This window comes from Cygnus atratus, chromosome 4, assembly GCF_013377495.2.
Source record: "Cygnus atratus isolate AKBS03 ecotype Queensland, Australia chromosome 4, CAtr_DNAZoo_HiC_assembly, whole genome shotgun sequence".
In the NCBI taxonomy this organism is placed as follows: Eukaryota; Metazoa; Chordata; class Aves; order Anseriformes; family Anatidae; genus Cygnus; species Cygnus atratus.
Genome location: NC_066365.1, coordinates 48,520,355 through 48,534,356, shown reverse-complemented (window position 1 = coordinate 48,534,356; position 14,002 = coordinate 48,520,355).

Sequence of the window (14,002 nt, the reverse complement as noted above, 5' to 3'; positions counted from 1 at the left end):
CCGCTTTGTGCTTGCTACGAGGGCGGGGCCGGTGCTGCGCGGCCAGGGTGTGAGTCACGCGGGGGCGGGCTCGCGCGGGAAGGGCCCGGCCGGCGGTTGGGGAGCGCGCGCGCGGCCGTTAGCGCCCCTCAGCGCCCCGCCCCCCACCCCCCCGCTTGCCCTGGGGGGAGCCCTGGGCTGAGGGAGGGAGGGAGGGAGGGAGCGGGATCGCCGCGGGCTGGGCTCCTGCGGCGGTGCTGGAGGGGCACGGAGGGAGCTGAGCCGGGCAGGAAGGACTTATGGGGACTGGGGACAGGAGGTTCGGGGGTCCTGGGGGCTCTGCCCGCAGCCCCCCGGCGGCTGCTGCTCGCGGTGGTCCCTTCTGGGCACGGGTGTTAGGTCTTTTTGTCAGGATAAAAGCCGCAGGGTTAAGAAAAAGTTATTTGTGCTTGGGGTTTGTGTGTTTCCGTCTTTAATTGGGTGTCGCTGCCTCATCGTGTTAACGCCCTGGCGGGATAGGGGCTGATGCTCTCGTTGTTTGCACCGCCGTGCTGTAACAGCCTGGCAGGGCAGCAAACGCTAGGCTTGCCAGGAGCAGAAAATAGTAAGTCCGGGGCTTTATGGCATCTTCTTGGCCTAAACTAAGTCATCACTGCACTTTCATGGGGAAATGATTGGCTTTTTCAATTATACATCTTTCTCTAAAGAAAGCTTAAAGTCTGTTGCATAACTGCTATGCATTTGTAGTAGCTATGATGGTTTCTTCTTTCTCTCCTTGATTTATGACAATCCTCTAATTAAAAAAAAAAAAATCTCAGACAGATGTAACAGTTCCTCTAAAACCTCCCAGACAAGACTTCCACATCAGGAGAAGGAATTGTGAAAGGAACAAAGCTACGTTTGTCTTCAGCTGTATTTCATGTGTTACAGGCTGTAGGAGGACACTGAGGGCTGTTAAGTGTAGCGGCAAAGATGCCATGACCACAAACAACCAAATGCATCTGGAATTACAGCCAGGCGTTTTGTCTGAACTCATCCCCTCTAAAACCCATCCTTTGCATTTATAGTGCCTTTCAACTTCCTAAAGCCAAATAAAAAAAGATGGTATTTGAACTATCAGGGAGGAGCATGCAGATATGTTACATGTGAAGAGATGAGTCTGAGTAATTATTCATTAAAAACAGTCAACATCAGTTAGGAAGTGACAGCTAAGGGAAGAGCAAAGTGAAAGAGGCTTGTAGCATGAGCTTGAACAGTGGTGGAATGAGGTAAAATGGTTTGAATTGTAATGAATGGTTTCAGTAGGTTACAGATTCTATTTTAGGCATGGCAAGTATGAGCTGACAAAGTACCAGGGAGACAAGCAGAGGTTTTGGACAGAAGTAAAACTCAAATTATTGTGAGCCATCACCAAAGAGAGCAGTAGTTTGTTTTTCCTTTCAGATTAGATTACCCACAGAAAAGGAAATAAAAGCAGGATAATGTTCAGGGGGTTGTGGAACTTCCTTGAAAAACTGGAGTTAGGATGATGAGATTGTCCTCTGCAGGAACAATTAAAAAGTAGAAACGAAACCCCTTTTCTTTCCACCATTGCCATGTCCAATGAATCTCTTAAAAGCTCATGCTGAAGTTAACATTCATACTGATGATTCAAACAATATTGTCAGATGCAACCAGCTATTTCTTTCAGAATTCCAAATGTACAGGAATAAAGTACTCGTGGCTTTGCCAGCTGGGGTGTCTTGGAGCAGAAGAGTTGAGGTTTTTCCCATTATCCTTCATTTCAAAACAATTAAAAACAGTGAAAGAAGAGAGTTTTGATAGGGTGGATGACTGGTTGGATAGGGAGTCTGACATTTTATACTGTTCCCACCAGTTTTAGAAATCTATCTTTAATTAGTACCTTTCTTCAGAGCTTGCTCTTTGTGTGAGCAGTGCTTACTGTCAATGTAAGCACCTACTGTCTGCTAATGCTTGTGACACGTGCTGATCTCCACATTCATAGCCCTTGTTCCTCTGGGAAACTCAGGACTTCAAGCATCCAAAAATACTGTAGGTTCAGACAATGTGGTTTTTTTGCTTATGTATGTTCTGTGTCGTTGTAGAAAGACACTGAAGCATTTCATTAGATTAAAGATAAAGACTTCAAATATGTTCTTAAATATGTCAGTGGTGTGCTGCGGGCATATGCAGGTAGGGAAGCCTCTGGGTATTGAGTAATTTCAGAGCATGGCATGCTAGGGCTGGGCTCAAGATGTGTTAGGAGAAGTTCATAGAAAAGAATCCTGTATGTAAATTAATCACTTTTGTAGCAGGAAATCCTTGAGACACGAGGCTCTGGAACCTGACAGATTGAGGACAGATTTGACTGTATGTTCACCTTGTCCTAATTTTTCAGACATTCATTTTTGATCACTGTTGGAAGCAGGATACTGGGCCTAGTTGGACCTTGGTATTGCCCAGTGTGGTCATTCTTTCATCTTTAAGCTATAGTTGTTTCATCAATCATGGGTTTTGGTGCAGCACTCGACCCCGGCATATTTAACTAAACAAGAAAAAAATCAATTTTCTAATATTTCACTGTGTTACTATCAGGATGTGATAGTTATGTAAGAGATTAGATAACACACACAGCTCCACCACTGTTTGATTATAAATAACACACACAACAGTTTTTTTACTGTTGTAGGGTCAGATAAACACTACATTAAAACAGCACCACCACCAATCCCTGCAGTTGCAGTTTGCCTGGGCCTTTCTAAGGAAGACTCCAGGGATCGTCCTTCCCCTTCTGTCTTTAGAGCAGTATTTTACAACTGCTTGGGCAAGTCTTGGTGGTCCTCATTCAGACAAAGCATCGTGACCTCTGTACGGTGAGGTAGAAGTTCCTCATGCTTTTTAAGTTGGTGATTTGATGTTTCTGTAAGCAATTCCTCGTACAAACAGTGTGCACAACCCAATTAAACACAAATTGACAAGGAAACAGTGTTTCAAATTGTATTTGACCATGCTTCAGGTAAATTATACAAAATTATCCTGATTCAGGATCTTCAGAAATAAACAGCAGTGTAAACAAAACGAAGCAAAAGCAATCCAGGCTGAGGGAACAGGGAGTGGCAGGCAGTGAACCTAAAAACTAATACCTGCATACTGGAAATCTGGAGCTAAGCCCCGTTTTTACAGCCTCTCTTGGCATGCGTCCCAAGGAAAAGCAGCTAGCCCAAAGAAAGCAGTTATATTCTTTGAGAAATGTGTGGTGGCTTTCTGGCTGTTTTCCCCTCTCTTTCTTTAAAGGTAGCTAGCAAGCTGTCCAGCTGTTGTTGCTTTTTTGCCAAGATACATGCAGCAAAGGGAAAATAAAATACATTGGAGAAATATTAGATTAGGCAAATAATATTTGTACTTTATTTTTAAAACTTACTGTCCCTAAGAACTAAATGTTCTAAGAAACTATTAATGCCTTTTCTTAAGAAAAAGAAAAAAAAAGGTAAAGTGTATCTCAAACTATCTTTATAAAAACAAAGACCTTATCCAGTGATGTTTGAGTCACTTCACTGTGGCTAAGGGGTAATGAAGACTCAGAATCCACTTGGTTTTGTTTTGTTTCAGTTTATTCTTTGTGCTTGGTAGACTTTTGGGGGCTTTAGTGAGGTAGCTCCAGCAGGCAGACTTCCATTGGAAAAATGTTCAGCATCACTGCAGGAAAAGAAATACACAAGCCTTTGTTTCGGTAATAGTGTTGGGCAGAAGTTGGTTTTGAACACTTTTTTAGGTATGAGGTGACACACAGACTTGCAGCTTGGTCTCAAAAGTTAGCTAAGGTGAGCTGCATGGGGCTCGGCTGCTGCTGCTGTCTCTGGCATTTTTATACGGTACTGCAGTGTGGGTTTGTCAAGGAATCTTAACTCCCTCTGAGGAAAGGAGCTGGGGGTTCTCAGTACAGCTGCAATAGGTCCCTTACTAAATTATTTAATCACATATGCTATTGTGAATATAGAAAAGCAACTACACGTAGGATGAGTGGTTAACTACATGTTAGAGAGATAAGGATCTCTATTTTATTTTTTTCAAAATAAAAGGGAGTTAAAACATTAAAGGATCTAAAATACTTAACAGATAAAGACAAAGAGAGAGAGCTTGTTTCTTGGCAAAAGCCAAGAAAAGACTTGCGTACCCAAAGCGAGATGTAGGAAGAATTCAGGTGCCAAAGTCCAAAAAGGTGATATAAGAACTCTCCCACAGCTCCTGCCTAATCCAGAAGATGCTTAAAATCAGAAGACTTGAATTTACATCTCTGCGGTGTAAGGATTTTACTTCTGTGCACAGTGTGTGGCAGCTTGAGTAGTGGAGCACCTATTTACCATCCAGCCCATTACAGGCTTCCAGTTGTGTCCAAGTGGCTCTGCTCTGTCATTATTTTCAGGCCATGCCAAGCACACAATCGTACGCAGAGATTCTTAGTTTGGTGTACCTGAATGATGAGGAGATCGAATAACCTTTTAGTTAGCAATCTTTTAGATTACTGACATGAATTGGAAGATTCAGTTTGATTCTGCCCAAGAATATTAAAAACCATCTCTCCAAGTAATTTCTCTTAAAGGGTGACTGCATGAGTTTAAATTGTCTTGGGAGCATGAATTAGAGATGAGGATGTCACTCCTTGCTGAATGCCATATTCCTTGGGATAAATCTTGCACATCATTTCTGTCCCTACATATGCTGAGTTCTTTCCTTCACAGTAGCAACAGCTTTAACAGGAATGGAGCAGTCATCTTTGCAGTAGCCCTGTATCTTGTTGGGTAGGATCACTTTTCTGCCACATACTGATTTGAATCTTTTTGGTTTAATGGGGGCACAGAGCAACAATAGGTTGCTCTATGAGGTGTTTGTTTTCTTGCTTCCTTCTGTTACCCTGGCTATGATTTAACAGAATACAGCAAAACATTTCTTAAACAGGCTGGTAGTTGGATCGTACTGTTAAGAGAGGACCCTGGGCTGTGAATTACAAGCACTCTGAGGCATCAGTGTCTTAGCCTAAGTTTCTAAGGATTTGTAACAATACTGCTGCATTTCTTGCAGACTAGCATTAGATGCTGTGATGCCTCAGGGTGGTACCAAACCTCATCATACATAACCATGTAGCATAGCTGGGTGTTTCATGTGGCGTTCTAGATCCTTTGTTGGGAAGGGGGAACGGAAAAACAGTTTGCAGTCACGTACTTTTTGTGTGCCAAGGTAACTCATTCCTTTGCTTGTACCAGCATTTAATGTATCCCCTTTGAAAATGATACACAGTTGTCACACTTAATACTGATGTGTTCAGCTATATATAGATACACATATATATATTGATATCAACTGCTGTTAATGAGTGGGGTTCAGTAATCTGATGAATATACTTCAGAATTGTGAAAATACATTGTCCTGAAGACACCGATTTGAGTCACTCATTGCCCAGTTCTCCCGTTTGTTGTTTTTTCCCCATGTTTGATTATGTAAGGTTGCGTATTCCAAAAGATAGCTGAATGTGCAGGACAACACACTTCTAAATGTGATCAATAAGGTTTTATTTTAAGCTTCTCCAGTTTAAAGAACTAATTTAGCTCCAGATGTGATATGAGTCATGTTTGTCTTCTCTTTAGGAAGAGAATCCTTGGACTGATGGGACTTCTTCCTTCTGTCATTGTTGCCTGGTAGGAGAGTTGCACAAAATCAACAGATTTACAAAATAGCTAAATATTCAGTGGAAAAGCTTATTTTTGTTCCTATTAATATACGTTGCAATGATTCAAATATCAATGCACTTATAACTTTAAATACTAAATTTAGAGAGAGGCAGAGCATTGAATAATCAGTTATATTGATTCCTGAAGTTAAAGTGCTCTAACAAAAGACTGTAACTAAAGAATGAACAAAAGGCAGAGTAGTTAAAGTAGTACTAAAAATGGTTTTATATTAACAAAGGAATGCATTTAATAAAAATTGCTCACTAAGAGTTCAAGAAAAGCAAGTCAGACAGCATTTATTTTCAGTTTATCAGGGTGCTTCCTTTTAGGTGAAAGTTGCTGGCTAATGATTGTATTGCATATACTAAAGATTTTTTGTTTTCTGGATGTTAGGAGTTCACATCAAAGAAAAAGGACAAGATGGTTATTTGTAAAAAGAATGTAGAGCAAAGCTGTAGATAATGATTAGGGTTTGTGTTCTGTGCTACAATTTGATACTTAAACAACAGTTTATTCTGGTATCTGTTCAAATACTCTCTAATATGTTCCTTGTTCTCTCTCTCTAATATCCTTTGGTATCAAGATGGATGTTTTGCATCTACTTATGATCATCGTCTTAGATAAATTATATTGCATATATTTATTTTTGAATATATTTTGTCAAATAGGAGAGTACTGTTTTAATTTCTAATGATTATTGCTGTTCATTCTTACACAATTAAAGAAAAAACAACTTAGTCATTATATCATATTTGCATTAAAAGTAAGCTAATATGGTAAAAACAAATCTTAAAACAAAGCAAAAGGACAGAAGAAAGCTTGACATACTTGATATCCAGCCTCTAGAAAATAATCTTTCATTTTTGGGTAGTCATAAATAAATATGGAATTAAACTCAGAGTTTGTCAGTTAAAACTGATTCTAGGAAATTTTTAGATTATTGTATACTACTATAGAAATCAGAAAATACTTTGCAATCTACTCACAGTTGTACGTGGTGAAAAAAACACATTTTTGATTTGTTACTACTGTACTCAGGCTGGAATGAGGTATAATACTATCGACTTGGACTGTCAATACCTTTGCCTACAACCAGACAGTGTACATCGGTGCTGCTAGTACTACATAAGTTATTGAGTTTCCAGGTGTTTAATGATAAAGCTACTGGTCTGAAAATTGAAAAGGAGTTGACACAGCTACAAAACTTGGATTTACTTATTCTTCTTAGATTAACTCTTTAGGATCAGAGGAGCAACTGCTCCTTACTAGATATTTGTCAAGCATAGAGATTTATAGAATTTGCATGTATATCTGCTTTTCCTTTATCTAATGAGTGCTTCTCCTTCAGAGGTTTTGTAACACTGGGCAACTATTTCCAGTCAATGAGAACAGACAATACGTGAATCCTCTTCAAAGACTATGAGCAGTACTTGTTACTAAATGTAGTGTTATGTGAAGAAAATGAGCTGGATGAAAAGGGATTACTTTGACCTTTATTATGGTGGCAGAAAACATTTATTCAATTAAATGGCCTAATTGGCAGCAATTTACCTCTTAACAGCAAGACGAATTTTGTAGTTTTTGGCCATTTAATATCCCCTTTCTACTTTGGCTTGTAGCCTTTGCTATTACTTATGTCCTCCTTGCTTCTCGAAGGTGAGTAGCATCACACAGCACATTGTGCACTGTAAGCTGGGTTATCACACCCACATCTTTTCAGCCTTTTCCTACAAGCACAATGCAGGGAAAGTGCACTTTTATATCACTTCTGCCAAAGACAGCTGGTGGCAGGTTTGAATTCAGAGATCATTAGTGGTTTTTTTTTTCAGCAGAGTACTAGATCATAAAGGAGAGAAGTGCAGCAGTAAAAAGAATGAAGAGGTATATTACAGGTTTTCAAATGCCTAAAATCGAACAGGACTGGGATTTTTCTCCCTGCTCCCCTGCAGAAGTAAATTTCTGTTTTCTTTGTGCACTTTTGCAATGTTTCTTTTGGAGGGTTGATTTCATTTGCCATATGTGAATGGAGAAAATGAGAGAAAGCAAGCAAGTTTTTTTTAATAGGAATTTTAAGTTATATTCTTATTCTTCTAAAGTTTTGAGAGTCCAGTCCATGAAAACTTGGATCATTTAAGTACTTCTAGTTGACGCATGGGAAGGTCAGATTAGTTTACACAGATAAGTACTGCCTGAATGAAAATGATTTTCAGAATCATAAATTTTTCATCCTTGTGTATACAGATTTCAAAGAAGGTCCCACACTCTATCCAGGCAACAGTAATTAGCAGTAATGTGTCTATGCAAATGGTAATTAAGAAGGATCCTCAAATCCTTTTGAAAATGTTCGAATGCCAGTTAGTTACTTGGCTTAATATTTCATGGAATTAATTGTGTGTTAAAGTAACTGAATTAAAACAGTATCCCCAAGATGTGGATAGCTCTGTAATTTTGAATGAGTGATGAGATACACACTTGTTTTGCCTCTTGAAGCAATTTAAAACCAAATAGTACGTTATCTCTATACAGCTCTTCCATCACTCAGTATTTCTAATGTACCTCTCCTAATATGGCATGCAAACAGGTTATCTTTGCTGTAGGTCATAAGAAGGGTAATATCTGGCTAATAGTATTTAATGTCTCTAACCCACGTAAATATTGTCATTCTGGTTTCATTAAATTAACTACATGTTTAATAGCAAATATATTCAGGTTTCAGTTATCTGGAAATAGCAAGGAAATTATCTGGAAAGAGCAAGGGCTTAGTTGGCCAAGTTGCATAGAAATATCTCAGATAGTGATGGTTTAAACAAGTCTTCATAAGACTTAATCGTAGCACACTGGTCTTCTCTCTATTCCTTCAGAGGACCAGGACACACAGAGAATAAAAGAATTTTCCATCTCATTTAAAATGTACTATGGCTGATGCCTAGACAACAAGGAATCGATAATACATAAATATAGTACCGTAGCGATGAATGTAGGAACAGGATTGAGGTTTCAATCCTCCTGTAAAAACTGTTTTCAGTTAAAGCAGCTAAATACAGCCAAGTTCTCGCATTTGATCACCGTATTTCTTCCCTGTTCTACATTAGATTCTTTATTAGAGTATCAAAAAGCATGTTAAAATAGTTGTCTGAGCACTTAGGTAAATTACCATTGTTGTGCATTTCATAAATGGATAAGCTGAAGCTTGTAGAGATCAGCTGATTTTTATTTTTGATGCTACGCAGTAAATTTAGCAATAACACTTGATTCGAACTGCTGGCATATGCATTAAAAAGTAGAATCTCATGTCTGGCAGTGGAACTGTGCTGACGCAGGACCTTACTGCATGCTCTGATTCCTCAGCTGAGGGAGAAAGTAAGCCAGCTAGGGCGGGTGTTGTTAGATCGCCTGAGTGCGCTACCTCACATCCAGTTCATTCCTGCTCTTCACTGAAGAGGTGAAAACCTGACAAGCTGTTGTCATCGTTTTCATTTGTGACACATTTGCAGTGTCATCTCATTATGAAGTACTGGGTTGTGTTTTGCGGCTCTCAGTTGTGAAGATTTGACGTAGGGTTCATTCACTGTGTCAACTTTCATCATTCTTGTAATATTTCTTCTTCCCACTGGTACGGCTTTAACACACCGATTCCCTGTCACAAATCTAAGCCAAAAGTCAACTATATAGACTAGATGTAAGTACTAATTCTTAATTGTATAAATAAAAAGTGCAACATTTTCTTTATTTAAATATTTATTTAAAAATATTTTCTGAGGTGATGCCCTTATTACCTTGATAAAAATTGTGAGCAGAATACTCTGATATATACAGTACTGATGCCTGGGGCCTAACAGACTTTCAGAATTTGTAAGTTCGCAGTATTAACAAAATTAATAGTCAGGTCACTAATTGATTCCAGGCGCAAAAGCAGCTTACACTGATTCTAGGGCTGATTATTATCTTAGGCAATATACCTAAATTAAGTAGACCATTTTGGTTATGTAAACCATAACACATCAGAATGAAAGGTTTCTGAAGAAGCTGTATGCTGATGTATAACAGTATATCAGAGTTGGCATGTCAAGGGTAGTAAAATGTGAGCAAAGAAGAAGGCAGCCTCCTGTCTTTTATCAGGATGGCTTTCTCACTGAGAAAAAGCTTACATTGTGAGAGAAATATCAGACGTTTTAAGAGTGAAGTTTAGGTAGAATAAATCTTTTTGGGAAGAGGGTGGAAACAAAAAGGAAGGATAGTTGTGTTTTATATTACATGATAAAAGGGATTCCTAAATATGCTAGTGGGCCTGAGGCATCCCTCTTCTCACTGAAATCACCTCTTTCCAGATGACATAAAGCTGGCAAGTCACAGACATGGCTACTTTTCTGCTTGCTGGTGTCACCTGAAGCAAAATACAGGCTGTATTCAGATTGTACCAAAGCTCAGATTTCCCTGTGTCCACAGAGTTTTGGGAGCACAGTGGTACGTGGAAGGAATTTCTGATCCTTCCTCTCTTGCCTCAGAGGAATATGAATGATAACGTGCTGTAGTAAATCTGAAATAAGTCTCCAGTCTTTATAATGCTTCATTTTAAGCTGATGATAGATTTCCACAGATCTCAGTAGAAAGTCACAATGCTTTTATCAGTTCTTACTGCAAATCACAGTTTCTCCCCAGAATGACTATTTTAAAAAATCTCGCTTCATGTAATAAATTATGACTACAGAATGATTGGTCATTGTTTTTAATAAGCATTTGTACAATGTCATTGTCTAGATTGTTTAGTCAGTTGATTTGTTTGAAAATTTTGTTTTTCTGAACACTGGGTTTTACCTTAGGTTCCACTGTTGTTTCTACTGCATGCTTCATTCCTACAATTCCTATATAATTATCATAACTACTAAAATTAAAAAATATTGAATTGTGAATATGTATATACACACCTGTGAACAAAGTATTTACAGCCCTTCTAAAAACAGTTTTGCATAAGCTTTTGTAAGGCTTGGTGTTTTCTGAAACAAGTAGAGATAGTTTTAAATAAAGAGTAATGCATATTACTGAATGTAAAAAAAAAAAAAATCACTACTTTTGTCCGTGTTCCTAACTGTCTGTAAAAGTGGTAGTGTGCTTTTCCGCATTCCAAAAATTTCAATAGTTTATCTTCCCTGTGATCAACGTGCTGTGCGGGTCCTGTCTCAGAAAAAGTTAGCTCATTTTGGTCACTTGAGCTATTATGGGCTTTTCTTACACGTAAACAGCTCAATTAATCATTTCTACTGTCAAGCAGGAAGGATGTTCACATGAGAGTGCCTTGCTGCACTTTTAGATAAAGGCAAGGCCACACAGGTGGTGTAATTGCTGGTACCAGTGGGAGCTGCCTGTTGCAGTGAGCTGGCTAAGCTTGTCCGGCAGCCAAGGCATACGTGCAGCACAGCACAGGCCTAAAGGCCAGACTGCAGCACAGGGTAACTGCTCTGTGGATCGCCAACTCCTCACTGCACAGTGGACGTCTGGTCAGGATCACTGCAGTTTAATACATGTTAAAGGAAATAAATAGATGTTTAAAACTGTTTATAACATGTTTGAGCTTCCCTCCAAAGAAATCGGCATTAGTTTCATTTGTAAGCCTTACTGTGCATGCCTGCATTCCTGCTTTACTCTGTATTGCAAACTGCCAGCACTGCTCTATCAAATCATATGTATTGCTTTGAGAAGCTGCTGCCTTTTCTTCTATAGTAGAGACACTATGCTGTAGTGGAACTACAAAATTCTGCTTACACCTTGGAGTTAGGAGCAGGCCTTATTAAAAAGTCTCTGAAGATGTTCAAGAGCAGTTAAAAATTGTGAAGCAAATTTGTGATAGAAGTAAATTGATGGAAGGTGGCAGGTAGTGCTAAATGAAAATAGGAGGCTTTTTTTTTCCTAAAGTAATATTCAAAGTCTTGATTTTTTTTTGTTGTTGTTGTGCTTTCATCCCAAATAGAATAAAAGGTTTTTTTTTTTTTACTTTTAAAGTTTAATTTTTCCCCACTCAGTGGAGATGGATACAAATGGACACACATGTATCTGTAAAATTAGATTTTTCTTTTTTTCTTTTTTTAAACAATCGTACTTTGTTTTCATGTAAATTCATCTCTCAGCATTTTCCATTTTGGGTCAGTACCACATCGGAATTTTAGAGGGGCTCGATGTGCCCATTCTGCTGTACAGGCTGCATTCTCTGGCCAGAAATTACTTCCCACGATGCTGAGGAAAATTCACAGATCTCCAGGCAGACGTTTTCCTGCAGACTTGGCTCTTAGAAGGAATGGAGGTTTGAATTCCAATTTAAATTGGTAAATGTGCTGACATGGAGATACATACATTCAGTGTTTAATAAATTAGTTTGAAACATTTCAGTTGAGATGAAGAAAACAAATTATAGTTTAAAATTGTTTAGTTTTCCCATTAGAAAACTGATATTTAACAAACTGCATTGTATGTCAAAAACTCTTTCAAGCAAGGAACTGAAGTCAGCTCTATTTTCATGAAACTGATGGTCTAAGATTTTAAGCAGTTTTCTAATTACTTCCTATGATACTTAATGCATCCCATAAGCAATATATGTTTGGATGTAAAAGAACTGCACTTTTAGGAAAATGAAGATAAAGACAAATACGGAGACTACTGCCAACGATTCAAATAATTTACTGTAAGTTCAATAGTAATGTTTTTAAAAACTGCATTTTTTATTGATGGGATTTGGTTTTCAGTGGAATAGTGTCGTTATTGAAAATTACCAAAAATAACTTAATAACAGGGAAAATCATTTTAGACCTTTCATTCCATCATGAATTTTAATAAGTAACTGCAGCTATGCATTTCATTCCTTTTGGTCTGTTGTCAGAGTTTGAATTTCATGTGTACCACAGGATCGTTCCCCTTAAGGCCCAGGTGGTCAGGAAGGCCGACAGCATCCTGGCCTGCATTAGCAGTAGTGTGGCCAGCAGGACTGGGGAAGGGATTGTCCCCTTGTTCATGCACTGGTGAGACCACACCTTGACTACTGTGTTCAGTTTGGGGCCCATCACTACAAGAAAGATACTGAGTTGATTGAGTGTGTGCAGAGAAGAGCAATGAAGCTGGTGAAGGGAGTAGAAAATGAATTATGAGGAGTGACTGAGGGAACTGGGGTTGTTCAGTCTGGAGAAGAGGAGGCTGAGGGGAGACCTCCTTGCTCTCTACAGGTACCTGAAAGGAGGTTGCAGCAAGGTGGGTGTCAGTTTCTTTCCTCAGGTGACAAGTGATAGGACACAAGGAAACAACCCCAAGTTGTGCCAGGGAGGTTTAGATTGGACATTAGGAAGAATTTCTTCATGGAGAGGGTCGTCAAGCATTGAAACGGGCTGCCCAGGGCAGTGATGGAGTCCCCATCCCTGCAGGTATTTAAGAGAGCTGTGGACATTGCACTAAAGGACACAGTTTAGTGATGGGACTTGGTAGGTCAGGTTGGACTTGGTGATCTTGAAGGACTTTTCCAACCTAGACGATTATGTGCTTCTGTGATCTGTGCTGGACTTGCACGACTGTGTGCACCGTGCTTCCCCCTCCTCTTGCTGCTTTGCTAATGATAAGACAGGAAAGTGTTGGAGAGCACAAAACAATAGTTGCTAGAAGATTTGTCAGTGACTTCCCAGCCACTAATTTCATGCCCTCCTCTGTTTTCATCCTACTTAATGGATCATGCTGCTATACAAATAAAACTTTTTCTAAAAAATTTGCTCTTGCTTTCTGTGCATAGCTCATTTCCTCACCCAGCCTCCATCCCTTCTGTATGACAAGCCCTTTCTGGAACTTCAAAAGATATAGAGACAATGATGGTGTTTTTGAGAGGAAAAAAAAAACTGCTTGCAGGATTAGTAGTAGGAAGTGCTTATGTAGGAGTATAGTAGGAATTTAAATTTGCTTTGACATGCTAGTGATTGATAGTGAATGATGTTTTGAATGATCTTCTGTACAGCTGAAGTAGAGTTACACTGGTGGGTTTGCAGCAGTGGAGTTCTCCAGATATTCCCACAATGTATGTAACGTCACTGCAAAAAAAGTGACAGGACAGGAGGCACAGACTGAAATACTTAAACGTAAGAAAAATCTTTTACTTGCAAGGGTGGTCATACCCTGGGACAGGTTGCCCAGAGTGGTTGTGTAGTCTCCATCCTTGAAAATAATAAAAACCTGAGTGGGCATGGCCTTGAGCAACCCGATGTAGTTGACACTCCTTTGAGCAGGGGGAGGACCAAATACCTCCAGTGGCACCTTCCAATCTCAACAATTCT